The sequence below is a fragment of the Oxyura jamaicensis genome, chromosome 1 (genome assembly GCF_011077185.1).
Source record: "Oxyura jamaicensis isolate SHBP4307 breed ruddy duck chromosome 1, BPBGC_Ojam_1.0, whole genome shotgun sequence".
NCBI lineage: Eukaryota > Metazoa > Chordata > Aves > Anseriformes > Anatidae > Oxyura > Oxyura jamaicensis.
Genome location: NC_048893.1, coordinates 71,556,437 through 71,572,199, shown reverse-complemented (window position 1 = coordinate 71,572,199; position 15,763 = coordinate 71,556,437). Strand labels below are relative to the sequence as shown.

General features: G+C 38.9%; 1 protein-coding gene across 6 annotated transcripts in view; it reads right to left on the bottom strand.

The window, feature by feature from the left end:
• The window catches only part of PHF21B (PHD finger protein 21B), a 185,669-nt gene that overhangs the window by 106,152 nt on the left and 63,754 nt on the right, over positions 1-15,763 (bottom strand). The gene's annotated exons all lie outside the window — the stretch shown is intronic.

Genomic DNA, 15,763 nt, shown 5'->3' with positions numbered 1-15,763 from the left:
TATCTTAATAAACTGTCTTTATCTCAACTCACAGGCTTCACTTTCCCATTTCTCCCCCCATCCCAGAGAGGGAGGGGGGAGGGTGAGCGTACGGCTGTGTGGTGTTCAGCTGCCAGCCGGGTTAAACCACAACATGATCTTATGCAGCAGCCTTTTTAAACTGCTGTAACTTAAGAAGCCCTTGATTTCTAAATGCTGAGATACACAGAAGCATTTGCTGTGCATGATGATACAGGAGACTGTGCCTAAGCAGAGCTCTGGTGTATGTCATGAGATTGCTGTGTCACTGAGTGCCTCAGCCTGTCCTACCCTGGCAGCATTTCTCCATGCACCATTCAGCCTGCAGACAAGAAATGGCTGCTGCTGCTTGGTGGCTCCAACTCAAATAGTTTCACTTAGGACAAAGGGGTGACCAAAGACTGAGAAAAACAGTATGGCCATATCTGCTGGGGAATGACTGAAAGGGGTGGAGTGGGGGTTGCCTGTAAACTTCCCATTAAAAGAAAGCCAACGTAGAAGCTGGAGCTCAAAAAAAAAAAAAAAAAAAAAAAAAAGCCTGAGAAAGATAAGTAGCATGAGCCTGTTGAGGAGCAAAGTCATGCTTCCAAATACAGAGAAACAGCAGAACAGCAGGTATGGGTGAAGGAAAAAAAAAAAAGAAAGAAAAAAACAGTCAGAGAACAAGCCATATTCAGTATGAGGATCCCAGACTTGCTAGGTAACATCCAAGAGCAGAGACAGGACTGAACTGGGGGAAAAAAAATGTAAGAGTTCATTTTTTTTTTTTTTTCCAAAATCTGTATATTACTAGTGCTAGTTAAAGCATGATTGCTTTTGTAATCCTCACAAAATTGATGTTTACTGCTTTATACAATGACAAATTCCCTAAGGAAAATCGTAAACAAGTTGTTCAATGCCCACAAATCTCCTGGAGACATGGATAGGAAATGTATGCACTTAGCACTGAAGACAATCAAGACATGGTGGTCTAATGGTCTAATGGTGGTGACATTTACCGGTGAGCTGTGAAAAAATGGGTATTCATCTGTACCTGCTGAAAACTTTCCTCTGCCCTACCTGGCATTTTTCAGCACTGCAGCACTTTGAGCACTGTTTACAAGGATGTGTAACTGTACTCCATAAACCCAGAATTCAGAAGTTCTGCTTCCTTTACAGTTGCAGAAGAGAGCAGGTACAAGTTGCACTTACTGGCCCCACTCTACAACGTACTCACTGATGCCTTGCACTCTGTGTCTGCATCACAAGAATTCAAAATGAAGATCGATCTAAGGGATTCATCCCAGGGATAGCCTGATGGTGAAAACATTTGGCTTGAAATAATTATTTTCACACCATATAGATTACAATCTGAGTGCCTAAATTCTGCTTTTGAGTTCCTACCTAATGTTACTTGACTGCAGAATTCCTAATGACAAGTGTTACCATTTCTAATCTTCTGATGCTCTGCCTGCTGTGTCCGAGCCATCACATTACAAGATCCTCTATTGTCTTGCTGCATTCTTCTCAGGCCTTCAAATGTTAATAAAACAGAATAATGAAAAAGGAGGGTAGCAGTAGGTCTGAGTGGGATGATAACACATTTTAATTTTAAATTTAGGGCTTTCTAGTAATGCGGGACAACTGAAAGCTAATGTAGGCTTAGCATAGGCAGACATCAGGAAAAATCTGAGATTTCCTGATCTCACCATAAAGAACCTGAATTGAAGCAAGCAGAGAAGGAAATAAAGGTGAAGATCACTGAAAGATTTGGATTAAATATAGGCACTAAAATGAAACAAAATAAATAAAACACATGCCAAGAAGAAAGAAGTCAAGGGGCAAAGAAAACTGACGCAGGCATAGCCAACCACATTCTCCTGTGGTAAATAATGTCTCTAGCAGAAGTGGCATCACATGGGCCAGGGGGCCTCAGGACAAGTAGCAGTAAGGACAGCTGTGGCCATCGGACTGGAACTTCAAACTCCCTGTGCTTGAGCTTCTAGACTTCAAAGTGGTCTGTGTACCACCCAGGACACACAAAATTCAGTGTATGGGCTCTCTCAAGCCCAACAGATGACCAACTGATAAGGAACAGAAAGCATAAAATCATTTTGGAATCTGTGACAATAAAGCTTTTATGGTATGAATCCAAACATGAAAATGCAGTAAGGAAAGGCAATATAATTCTGGTACAAATCGATAGAGTATAACTGCAGGGGGAATATTAATGTTATTATACTGTTAATCCCTGGCTCCATTTATCATAGCGAATTGTTAATGTTCTTCCTAAAACAAATAGGCCAGGTAATTTTGCTCCTTTTTACCTTGGCAAGCTTCTTTCATTAAATCTCAACATCCCTTCTGAAATAAGCCACACCATGACAAGTTTTTAAATCTATAAAAGCTGAAAATCTTTACAGTGTGGAAGAGGAGCAGCAGAAAATTATAGTTCGCATGGATGTTTAATTTGTGTATGCTGGGTTGTGGATTTGGAGTGCCAAAATTATTAAGGTCAGAATGCTGCACTGAGTGGCAGGCGTAACAGTTTCTCAATGTACATCCATGAACCTGACTGATGACAGCACTGATCAAAGTCAGCTTTGAAAGGACATATAACAATGAGATCATCCTTCAGAGAGGACAATAAGAGATTTTGTGGAAGGGAACCAGCCAAATCCTCTATCATCAACAAGAGAGAAATGTCTGTTCCCTTTGATGGGGCCTGCTTTAACAGGGAGGAAACTATCAGCTCTTGTGGTGACTGCATAGCAGTAGGCTGATGTGAACAATACTGCCACTTCCACCTCCATCTGTAGCAGTCGAGGTGAAGCAGTCACCTCTGGGGACAGGAAACATTGGATCAAAACATGGCTATATCCACTTTCCTGACCCCACCTCAGTCCCCACTGAAATGGTTGTTAATGCTGGAACTACACATTCATCACTAAAGCAGCTTTACACGTCAGGCCTGGGGCCTCATCCTTAGTCTCATCCACCATGGCTGCCATGAGTGGCTGGTTTTATGAACTTGCAATCGACATCTTGCAATCATCTTGAAATCGACAACCCAAGATAGAAAGCTCAACCCAGAAGACTGTAAAAATGACCATTGCTGAAATCAGAAGGAGGAAGACTGGAAAAAAAAGTCACAGTCTGTGTAATTTAATTTGTTCTCACACATCCTGTAATATATGATTACTGAACAATGCCATGGGAAAGGAAAAGGTAAGGTCGTTTTGGTTTTCTTTAATTGCACATCTCCACAATTACATAAAGCCTTAGGTATTCTTTGAGATGACCTTGGATTTCTCCTGATTTTACTGGGTTTGTTTTCTACGACCTACATACTGTAGTGATTTTTACTTTAAGATCACTTACACATGCTTTCAAGGTTTAAACCACTTTACTATTCCCATTTGTCATTACAACAATAACAGAGGGAGAAAATGTACACTTCAAAAATTTTGATAAAAAACAGCACATACATTCAAATTTCATCTTCCTTATTTTCTAACCGATAATAATAATAAAATCTACTGGTGTCCCTCCTGTCCCATATCTCATTTCTCTCCTCTCCCTGTGAGATGTAACATTATCACAGATGTATATATAACATATTCCAGCTCATGCAAAGAAACAAGTACACAGCAGTTGCAAATCATCCTTCACAAACAACACTAACAAATCATCTTCCAAATGAGCTTGATTTTCACCGGCAGTTTGATTGCCTATTATCCTAGGTGGATTTTTGTTTGTTGTCCACCAACTGTTATTTCAGTGTCACGTGGATGCCACTGTCCAACATTTAAACTGCATTGTCTTCCCCTGATATATTCCTCTTCCTCCTTTCTTTCCTATTTCATATCAGGCTTTGTTTTCCATGTGTGGAGGGGCTGGGCATGCTGAAATCCAGTGGGACATAATGATGGCAGTAAAGCAGCAGGGTTCTGTGTCTGTTGCAAAGTCTGTTGCAAAGCCTATTGCTTACCCAGGTGCCACTTAGATTGGCTCAGAGAATTCCTCTCTCTCATCCTAAAGAAATGTCCCCAAAAACTAAGCAGGTCCCAAAACTCACGCGTGGCCTCTTTGAGCTGAATTCTCCTGTACTTTGCTCTCTTACTGAAAAGAGGCTTGAAATGCAATGAAATGCAAACTCCTTTCCAACTGTTTTCAGACCTCTCTGAGCATGGACAGAGGGAAGTAAAGGAACCCTCTGTATAAAAGAAACATCTTTTCTAAGTGCCCAGTTTAACTAGAAATAATTATAATATCACTATGTGGCCTTGAAACCTTAATGAAAAACAACAGAGCTTTTCCAGTCTGTGTACCTTTTGAAATTTGCCAGTGCACATGTTAATACCAGGACAATAAATTTAAGCATAGCAATAATATGATTGTTTTCCCCAGACCTTCTGAGCCTTTTGTTACTTCTCCCAGACCCCTCAGGTCATGCTAAAAACCATTGATCTAGTTATAACCTTTTCCACAGGGAAGCAGAAGCACCAGTCACAATAAAGCACTAGTAATAAACGGAGTCCTGATGAGGCCAATTTTTTTCTGGGATCCCAAAGAATTTCTCAAACACTGATCAATTGCATCTCACCTCATCCTTTATAAAACATCCAGATATTATTATGATTACTACTTCTATAGAGGAGACAGAGAACTAGGCTTAGGTTTCTAAACAGAGAGAATCTATAAGGTGACATGTATTTCCTAGATACTCCTGAATAGGTTCTGAATAGCTACCAAGATCAAACAGAACTAAGGATGCTTGGCACTGTGTGGCCATACGTGTCTTTTTCAACCTAGTAAAAACAGCTGGGTCAGGAACTGAGCCAAGAATCTGCTGCGAAGTTGATCTCTAAGAAATACACAATTTAAAAAAAGGATCTGTAAAACCCATATCCAGTGAAAGACATTACTGAACTCAGGACAGCTCACAAGACTGTTTCACTCATCCTCTCTGATTTGGGAATTACAAAACTCTTGAAATCTCAGGTGGGGAAAATTCTGCCAATGTATCAATACATCTTAACAAAAGCAAAGAAGCAAAATAAATTAGTTGTAGAAAGCCCTCTTTTCTGTCTGTTTTACAAGTTATTCACACATTGTCCAGAAAGGATCTTTAAATATCTGTGATTTCTCTGCACTAAAGTGAGAACAGCTGATTTTTCTGTTCTATGAAATTAGAACTGACTTTGGACTCTGGTTGGAGATACAAGTATATCAATTACAGTAGCCCCATTCTCATTCACATGCTTAACAACACAGCTCTCATTAACATCACTAGAAACACAGATGAGCTTGGAGAAGGAGAGTGTTTTCTACAGCCAGTATAAGGTCATGTAAATCAGGTGTCTTTAATAGCTACAAGCAAAGCAACACCAGTGGAGGATCTTTTACTTTCTATGTTTGAAATTATGGCTGGAATAATACCTACAACACCATTTTAAAAAAGTAAAGCATCTTACCTAATTTTAAGATTATTATTTCTACTTGCTCCTTGCTGCCTAAAAAGTGTAGCTACATTGCCCTGAATGCCTTGAGAACCTCCAATCCCTAATGAAAGCCATAGGAAAACATACAGCCTTCTTTGTCTCTCATCACCAGATTTTCAAAACTTACACACTTCAATTTCTGCTAGTTAAATCAGAATATCTAATAAAAACTGTGTTAGCAACCATAAACCCAGCGTGCATTGGGAGGGGGAGGAGAGAAGGCTAGCTTGTCGGCAGCTGGTACTTTTATTATGAGGCATTTAAAAAGCCTGACAGATAATGCAGTTTACTAAGACACTGTGAACTACATACCTTCAGAAGAAATTGTAATAGCTAATGAGGTTTGGGTTTGCTTGTACTTTATATTCCCTGCTTTCCAGGGAGATGGATGCAGCATTCTATATATGTTCTCTGTGCAATATGAATTCAGATGGTAGCTGACAGGGATAGATTTGGAAGTAAGATTTATCTCAATGTTTCCATGCTTACACACTCAGCATCATTTTTCATATCCACCTTTATCCATTATTCCTCCTTGGCAGTAGAAGTCAGGTTCTTAATTATGTGAAATTTTTCATTGTAATGAAAGGAAACATAAAGATCCTTGTGAACACACTCACATTTATAACTTATTTACAATGTGTTTTCAAAGCTCCAATAATTCATGGTGCTAAAGGTGGAAGACTCCACACACTAGCTGCAGTATTAATGCTTTGAAAAATTATTAGCCAAACTAGAAATTTTATTAGTCAGCTTTTCATGTTAGATGTGCACTGCTGGGATTTCACAATACCAATGCTTACTTCTTGTTCTGACAATTTTTCTAACTAACCCAAGATATTATTGTACTAGATGATGATTTACTCATTCTATTAAGCCCTAACACTAAATACATTTTAGGCTAAATTAGTTCTTTCTTAAAAAGAAAGACTTTTCTACTGCTAGAGGAAAAAAAAAAAAAAAAAAAAAAAGAAGGAAGGAAGGAAGGAAGGAAGGAAGGAAGGAAGGAAGGAAGGAAGGAAGGAAGGAAGGAAGGAAGGAAGGAAGGAAGGAAGGAAGAGAAAGAAAGAGAAAGAAAGAGAGAAAGAGAGAGAGAGAAAGAGAGAGAGAGAGAGAGAGAAAGAGAGAGAGAGAAAGAAAGAAAGAAAGAAAGAAAGAAAAGAAAGAAAGAAAGAAAGAAAGAAAGAAAGAAAGAAAGAAAGAAAGAAAGAAAGAAAGAAAGAAAGAAAGAAAGAAAGAAAAAGAAAGAAAGAAAGAAAGAAAGAGAAAGAAAGATCTCTGCAATATCTGAAAGATAAACTTATTGTCACCCTTTTATGAAAGAAATACTTTACTTGCATAGAACAAAATTGTGATTACAAGCTGTTTTTGAGGACAAACTCATAACAGTATCTATGCGTATGTAAGTTTGCCTGCCAAACAGCATAATGTTACAGAAGAGTCTTGGTACCTCTTTTGCATTTGTTTTTCTGCTTCTAATGTAAAACGGAGCAGTATTTGTTGGTTGTGCTTTCAGGAAGGCCACAAGAAATTAGGCGTCACACTCTTGACTCTTGTGCTCTCCAATGAGTGGCAACAGGAGAGAAAGCCATGGCTTAGTAATCCCCCAGACAAGCCAACTGGGACTCTTAACACCAGCCTGAGGGCTATGCTGCAAAAGCTGTGATTTTTGTCTACAGTAAACTTTGTTTCAAGTATTACAATAAACCAAGAGCCTAACATACTGAAAGCGGAGTAAAGCTCAACTACAGTGTCAATGACGGAATTTTGTGTACCTTCTCACAGGACAAGGGCTTTAGTAAATGTGGATCTAATAGAAACTCTATTTCAGAACATTGTTCTTTTTTAAATGAAGAACTTCTGACCACCATTGAGAACTTCTCTTGTTCTGAATCACCCTACTCATAAATGTTGATCATCCTCTTGCATCCAGGTCCATTTGTAGTAAACTAAATACACATTCCCTGATGAAATCAGTGAAAATCATAGCAGTATGTAAGTTATTTTCCTAAGTGACAGCAATAAGTGCCTACTCCCATTGTACTAATTATATTATTTTCATGACCAAAATACTACTGGCATCTATTTCAGACTACTGGCACATTGAATCACATTTTTTCTTATCAAAGAAAACATGGATTGATATCCTTCTTAATCTAGAAAGAACAGAGAGAACACCACAAAGTGTCTGGCAAGGTATTCATCTTCCTATCATATTAAGGTTTGGAAAGAAGGCTCTCATAGTCCATTGTATATTTTTGACTTTTGAATGATGGCTACACAACAATAGATGTCTTTGGTTGCTGATGTAAAACATTGCTATCAGGCTGCTTATATAATGATTTTATTTGAATACTTAAATTCTGAAGATCTAAAGACTCACTTCCCCTTCAGGATATGTTGGCATAAGTACCTCAACAATCAAGCACAAGAGACACAGATCTATTTGTTTTTACTGAATCAGATTCACACAAAATCAGCTATCCTATCAGGGAACAAAATCATGTTATCACCATGTAAGGGTACTTGGTGCTTTCTAGGGTGCCTTGCTAGTTCCTCAATCTGGAATAAATCCATATAACTCCACTGAAACAGTAGTTTATACCTGCCAGTGCCTGGTGGCAGTACTGTCTTTTGACCAAGCATCTCTTAGAAACTTCTCACCTTTAATTCTTGCTTCTGGTTCTGGTTTATTTTCACAACCGTGAACATTTTATAATGCATTCTGATTAGATAAACTGATACTTTGAGTAATTTATGATGAATCTAAGTTACACACATTGAAATTACACCGATTTAACTAAATCTAAATCAGTTTAGTTAAATCAGTTTCTAAATCAGTTTAGTTAAATTGGAGCAGCTCCCAAGCGAGGACATATAAATTGGTTTAAGAATGGCTAATACTGTGCTAGCTTAATTCATTTTTAAGAATGTCTGCACAAGGGGGCTGCAATGATTTTATTAAATTGATTTAGAAACCAATTTAACTCAACCAGTACTGTTTGGGTATAGGCCAGGATACACAGACCAGCACAACTGTAAAATGTAACATTAATTGTCAGTATTTTTGCTCCCAGGAACTAAAGAAGGAATTAGTCAGAATAAAGTTTTAACTTAATTTGTTAATGAACAACACACATGCCAGACTAAAGCTAACAATGTTTCCTTTACATGACACTTTTCCTCTTGGCAGCTTATATGCCATTGGTAATTAAAAGTCACACTTTGTTACATTACAGCCATAGTGTGAAAAGGTTAAAATATAAATATATTTAAACTTCTTGGGACTCCTTGTGATTGTTGCTCATTTTTACTTATATTGCAGCACAGATGAAAAAAAGCCTTTGCTTTCCATTTATAAATGGAAATTCCCCTCAATAAATAAATAAATAAATAAATAAATAAAATTGGGTTTTGGATAAACTAATTCCTGAAGAATGTGATACTTATTTATTTCAATCTCTGTTACGAGATCAGTTCTGTATTTTAAATATAAAACCTACAGATCAGTTAATGCTGTGGTGATAAAAGATTTAGGTGATTCCTGTTCCATCGTAATTGCCTACAGTCAGTTAAAGGCAGTGGTTGAAGATGTATGCAACTTAAACAACATTCCGACACTTCCAGTGATAATTCCAAGGCAAGACGGAGAACTAAAGTTTCCTGACATGAGGGCAGTCCCCTTAGTAGCAGTGACCTGAGTTTGAAGAGAGGTCAAACACCTTTGGATCTGGAGGATATCAGAAAAAGTCAGATCAGAAATCCCTTGAATTCTCTTTCAGTAGCAAGGATGCAATCATGATGTCACCTAAGAGAAAGAAGACATGTGAGACTGCCTCGTGTTCCACAGGCCTTAAAATCATTTCACACTAGGCAACTGAAAGTGAGGGAAGAGAAACTAATTTTGTACCTCCTTCCTCATGGTATACAGGAAGCCACTAAACAGTGATGATCACAGGCCATTGAAGTGTAAATGTCACTTGAATAGCCTGGACAGATGGGCCTTTTCATGGAGCAATTAGACTATGCCTATATGTCCTGGGGAGAGAAGTAGACAAGACTTCTGTGCATGTATGGTAGCACATGTAATATTTTTTGTTTTTTCAGATTCATAGATACAAGGTCTTGTTCCTTGCTCAGGATGCTTACACTTCTTGCAGGTACTTTTCTTGATCACTGCATTTAGAACATGGAAGGATTTCGTGACAAGCTGTAAGAGGGTCTCAGAAATAAATAGCTGTTCACATCAGTTATGATATTCCCCCTCTCCTTCCCACCAGCCCCTCCCCAGCCTCCACACACACCCTATCTTTAACAAGGCTCCTTCCAATGCAAGCCAGGTCTTGGGGCAGCTCCCTTCCATCCTGCACACCCCCAGCACTAATGCCAGTAGCTGCAGCCTTGCCGCTGCCATGTGGCTCATATGCTTGCCCTGGCTGTCTCTCTGCCTCTCAAGGATTTGTTCAGAATCTGATTAATTACTTAATGTTTGCAAAGCACTTTGAAGATGAAAAGAACTGCAATATCAGTGGTAAGTACCATGATTAATTACTCTTCTGGCTTCCCCCTCCTTGAACTAGGTATTCAACAGACTCTTACTCCCAAAAAGCAATGTTCCCACTTTTCCTCCAGAAAAGTTACTGTAGTTGCTTCATGGTGCTTCATCCTCATTCCCTAGCAGACCAGCCTGCAATCTACACCTGAAATTCCACAGTCACAGAAAGTTCTGTATGACTGCCATGCTGACTTCAGCCCACTTGTGAAAAGAAATGGAAACTTAGCATTTGAAGCTAATTACTTATTCTGTTTACTAAATGTGGGGAATTACACTTTCTCCAAATTTCAGCCTTAACCTGAGGTTTTCCAAACATAGGTTTAAAGAGAGAGATTGTCCCTTGCAAAATGAACACTTTCCTCCAGGCTGTAAATGAGACCATCCTTGACCCAACTCAGGTTTGAGCTTCCCAGGCTGTCTGGCATAGCCACCAGTTCTCTCAGGTGCAATTGCAAATCTCCTGATAGCTAACGAATTAGTGGAAAAATGTCAAATTTTATTATTTTTTTAGAAGAGAAAACAACAAACCAATCTTAACCACACAGCAGACAGACACAGGTGCCAGTATTAGCAATAAGGGAAAGAAATACTGTTTTCACGTTATAAGGTGCTGACTGCTACACAGCTTAACTGTTAAGCGTAAGATGTGATTAACTGCAAACAGGTAGGATTGCTTTTGCTGAGCTCAGTTATAAGAAAGAACTGATGGATATACAAAGAAGTTTGGTATGACTGCACATGCAACGCACATTCAACTTGCCTTGAGGCAAAAGCCTTACCTATTTGAGCCATAAATCACAGAATCACAGAATTGTAGGGGTTGGAAGGGACCTTGAAAGATCATCGGGTCCAACCCCCCTGCCAAAGCAGGTTCCTCAGAGCAGGCTGCCCAGGTAGGCGTCCAGATGGGCCTTGAATATCTCCAGAAAAGGAGACTCCACAACCTCTCTAGGCAGCCTGTTCCAGTGCTCCGTCACTCTCACCGTGAAGTTCTTTCGCATGTTGGTGCGGAACTTCCTGTGCTCTATCTTGCGGCCATTGCCCCTTGTCCTATCCCCACAAACAGCTGAGAAGAGGTTAGCTACATCCTTCTGTCTCCCACTCCTCAGATATTTATACACATTGATAAGATCCCCTCTCAGTCTTCTTTTCTCCAGGCTGAACAGACCCAGGTCTCTCAGCCTTTCTTCATAGGGAAGATGCTCCAGGCCTCGTATCATCTTTGTGGCCCTCCGCTGCACTCTTTCCAGGAGATCCCTGTCTTTTTTGTACCAGGGAGCCCAGAACTGGACACAGTACTCCAGGTGAGGCCTGACCAGGATCATTCCCCTGAGAACACACTTAGAGACAGGGGTGTGGAAATACTCTAAAGACAACTCTGGACTGCCTCTAAGATGTTTCACAATTAAAGTTCAGCAAGAGTTTCAGCCTATAATACTACAGAACAACCTCTTCCAAATCAGATGGAAAGACATGTTCCCAATGAATTTTTAAAGAAATCAGTTAAAACTGCCTGCTGGAGGAGGGGAGTATCTGTTCCATTACATTCAACTGTCTTTTAAGTAGTTTCATGCAACATATATGAAATTTAGAGTTCCAGCTGCATGAGGACAAGGAGGATGCAGACATTTAAAGGACTTTTTTGTTTGATTGTGACTGAAGTGCAGTTCCTTAACGATGAGCACTTGTGGATTTGTTGTTTAGAGTCGCATCTGTCTTTGGTAACTGGGAGCAGGAGTCCATCTGCCAGAATGTGTTTGGTAAATTTCTTTGGAGGCTGCCATTTTGTGAGCAAGAATGTATACATACTCCTGGGTGATCCCTCCCTAAAACCATTTGTATAACCTGCCAGGTGTTCCTTTTTCTGACTCTTCCTCCAATTATCCTTTAGGAGAGAGTGGAAAAGGGGAGAAAACCCTGTATACACATGCTCATATGCATGCATAGCCATGAGGAAGATGAGAGGGACAGGAAGACATCCCCCTGACAGTGCAGACTGGCATTCTTCTGGTGAAGGCAGCAAATTGCACCTTGCACTGGGGGTCTGCTGCAGCAGCAATGCAACCTGCCGTCTGCCTTTTTTCCCCTTACACATCCCCTTTCCCTTTCTATCACTCCTTCCAGAGCTGCCCAGCCTGGAAATCCATCCCCTGGCCAGAAGAAGAGGAAGGGAAGGGAAGGGAAGGGAAGGGAAGGGAAGGGAAGGGAAGGGTAGGGAAGGGAAGGGAAGGGAAGGGAAGGGAAGGGAAGGGAAGGGAAGGGAAGGGAAGGGAAGGGAAGGGAAGGGAAGGGAAGGGAAGGGAAGGACAGAAATCCCAATGAACAACCTTCCCAGAGAGAACTGCTGCAAAATTCTGCTCTTAATTACATTAATATTAAAAGATTCCCTGGAAGATACTATAAGAACAATTCTTTCTGAACACTTCAATAGATGAGCATGGCTTTCCTTTTCCCACTTCGGAGTGCTTTTTATTAACTTCTGAAATGTTTTAATTGTTTCTAATGTTTCTTTCTAAGAGAAACTTCTTGTAGTGGGGTAAAATCATTTGGATGGGTTTTTCGTGAGCAATTCTCAATGGAAATACTCGTAAGTCTGACCTTACTTTTAAAGAGCTGCAAGGAAAAAAGCATAATTAATTAGTCACATTATTTTCCTCCAGCATATTTTAAAAAATTAGCAACCAGCAAAGGAAGGAGATGAGGTCTGATCCTGCAGCCCTTTCACACAATGTTTGCTGCACTTTTGCCTCTGGCAATGCACATCAGGACAGCAGAATCAGGCCTTTAAGCATAAGCCAGGCATAAGTAAGGCCTGCAGATAAGCACAGATCAGGCCTCCTGCCACAGTTGGATGATGAATCCTTTCAGATGATGAATCCTTTCAGCCTGAGCTTGGTCTAGTGCTCACCTATCCTCTCCAAAACTACCGTTCCATCTGTCCTCTCCGTACAGATTGCCATTCCAGAGTTTGTGATAAAAGGTACATAGACACCTCTGATGGTTTCAATGCAAAGTCTAGGCTTAGATCAAACCTGTTTTTCATCATTAGTTAAAGTGAAATTTTGTACTTAATGTCCAGCAGGCTAAGGGGAGTTCACACAATGCTAACCATTCCAGACTGCAGTACTTTCAGCTCTATTTTGGTGAGAAACCACTCCAAAGCAGTAACAGCATTGCATCCTGTCCTGCTACAGATTGCCTTTGTATGGCTTGTGGATTTGAGACCTCATGTATCTTTAGAGGTTACTCCATTGAAAATGGTATTACTTACAACTCGCACTTCTAACAGAACAGGTATTCTTTCTGTCCTGGAAACTGTTCAAAATGTTTTCAGCTTTTCTACTACCAGTGAAGATTTTCTGTTTTTGGACCACCTTATAAAATTAAAAATATTTTGTTAAAAATATTTAATGTGAATAAATAATTTTTAAAAGGCAAAAAGGTTTTCAACACAAAGGAAAAAAAAAGAAAATAACTTACGATAGCATCTTAAAATGAAAATGAATTTAAAATAACCAACCAGTTCAGAGTCTCTGATTTCAACTATCTATTATGAAGAAAAGAAGATTGACAATAACAACAACAATTAAATATTGTAATTATCTATTTTTCTGTTCTCTCTCTGGTGAGGCTGTCTTATATTTTTTCTTGACACTAGCACACTATCAGCTTTACTCACAGTTTTGAATAAACACACATTTGTTGTTTGAGATTCATATCTAGCTGATTATCAAAGTGCAAAGAATTGTTACAGACTTAAAAAAAATCCATTCACTCTGAGAAACAGGAAAACAAGTCTTCAGATGGTGTTAATCAGCATAATTCCAATCACTCAAAAGAAATTACATAATTTATAGCAGCTCAGGATGTGGTTCACTATTTTAAATTAGGATCTTGGTTTATTTAATGTGTTTTTGCAGAGCTCTGAAACTCCAAAGCCAATCTGTCCTCACTTTTATCTGTTTACAAATAAGCATGTTTGCTTAAAACAGCTTCAACTGCCACAGTTAAAATCTTAAAACCTGCTTAGGTCTAAAGTTATTACTTCCTGCTGGGAATATCTGAAAGGAGTTGGAATATTAATCTCTTTAAATAGGTCTCCTGGGAATATATCAGTGTTTTTCCTCGATAGGATTCTTTCTGTGGAATTTGATAATCCCTGGCATTTTCAGCATTTCACACAAAGCATTATTCTTAAGGAGTGTCTTGTTATACAATCATCTTTAAAATGTTCAGAAAGGACTGAGAGTCAGTTCTACCTTTAACATGAAGACAAATTGTTTATAATTCCTTCTTTAATGGTGATGAAGGCAGAATTTGTAAAAGAGCTGTTTAAGGAAAGGCTACCAATATCTTCTATTTGTTATCTGTGCATACTCAGCCTTTTTTTTTTTTTTTTTAAAAAAAAAAAAAAAAAAAAAAAAAGCTCTAGTACCTTGCTTTTCTGCTCACAGATTATTTTGTGTGTTTGGTTCAACCGAAACATTTATAACATACCAGAGCTCCTTCCAAATGTGCAGCTGACCATCCTATTGCTGGAAACATAAAATCTTCTATCTCCCATAAAATCTTAGTTCTAATAGTCTGCAAGTCAGAAAAGGGTCTACCTTCAAAGAGCTCAAGGTCAGCATGGATTATTTAGTCTTACTTTCTATCTCCTGAGCAGACATCAAGGACTACTGGGGAATTCCCATAACTGCTCAATAACTTCTGGCTGAGCCACTAATTCCCTAAAAATTGGTCCAAATTAAAGGTCTACTGATAGTACCTGCAACCCACAATTACTCTGGAAACCATATACCTGAAAACTGTTTTCAGCCTGAAAACAACTAGAAGTCTAGAAACAACAGTATTTGCTGAAGCCTCAAAATGTTCATATTTCATCATCATGGTATGTGGTTCAATAAGGTATGGAGAACACTGAGAACTAGTGCAATTTTTAGAAGGATTTTCAGATTCAAGGACAGTGTTCAGAGATGTAAATGCTTTGTCCTATAATCATATATCCAAGAAAAACAAGTCTTTGCTCACTGAAGAGTGGAAACTGGAATTTTGCCTGATATGGCCTTTGGAGCAATCTGCGTAGAGGTTCTTACGTATTTCCAAATATTCTCTTGTTTCTCAACAGTGGTCATTTAAAACTAGCTGTACCCATGTACTGAACTGTTTGTTATCACTTTCCGCAATCCCCATATTTCAGGCTAATAACAAAACTCACCGTTCCCACTTTATGCAAATTAAGACAGTAAATGTGTTTCATTGTGTTCTAATTGTATAAGTTCACATTTTATGCTTTTTTCATCTTCACTTTCATTTCCTTTTAGCTGATCTAATTTATTAATTAATCAGCTCTCTTGAAATATAATCCAGCCATAGTGTATTTAATTTAATGCAATTAAAAACCCTGAATGTTTTCTGGAGGGAATGTTTCTCAAATGGAGTAGGTCTTCCCTCTCGGAACTGCCAAACAATTTAGAGAAATGTAATCCAGAAAAGACCGTTCTCACTGATGAGTAATTTTGTTCATTGATACTTTTCTCATACAGAAGCTAATTTCTGGGCAAGACAAAGGACAAAATTCTGAAATCTTTACTCCGTGACTGAGTAACTTGTTCAAGGAACTCATTCCCTATAGACCTTGGTACTGTTGTTTCCTTCTTAATTTACACTCAAAGAAATTGGGAATTCAAAGGGATTTCAGCTGAAT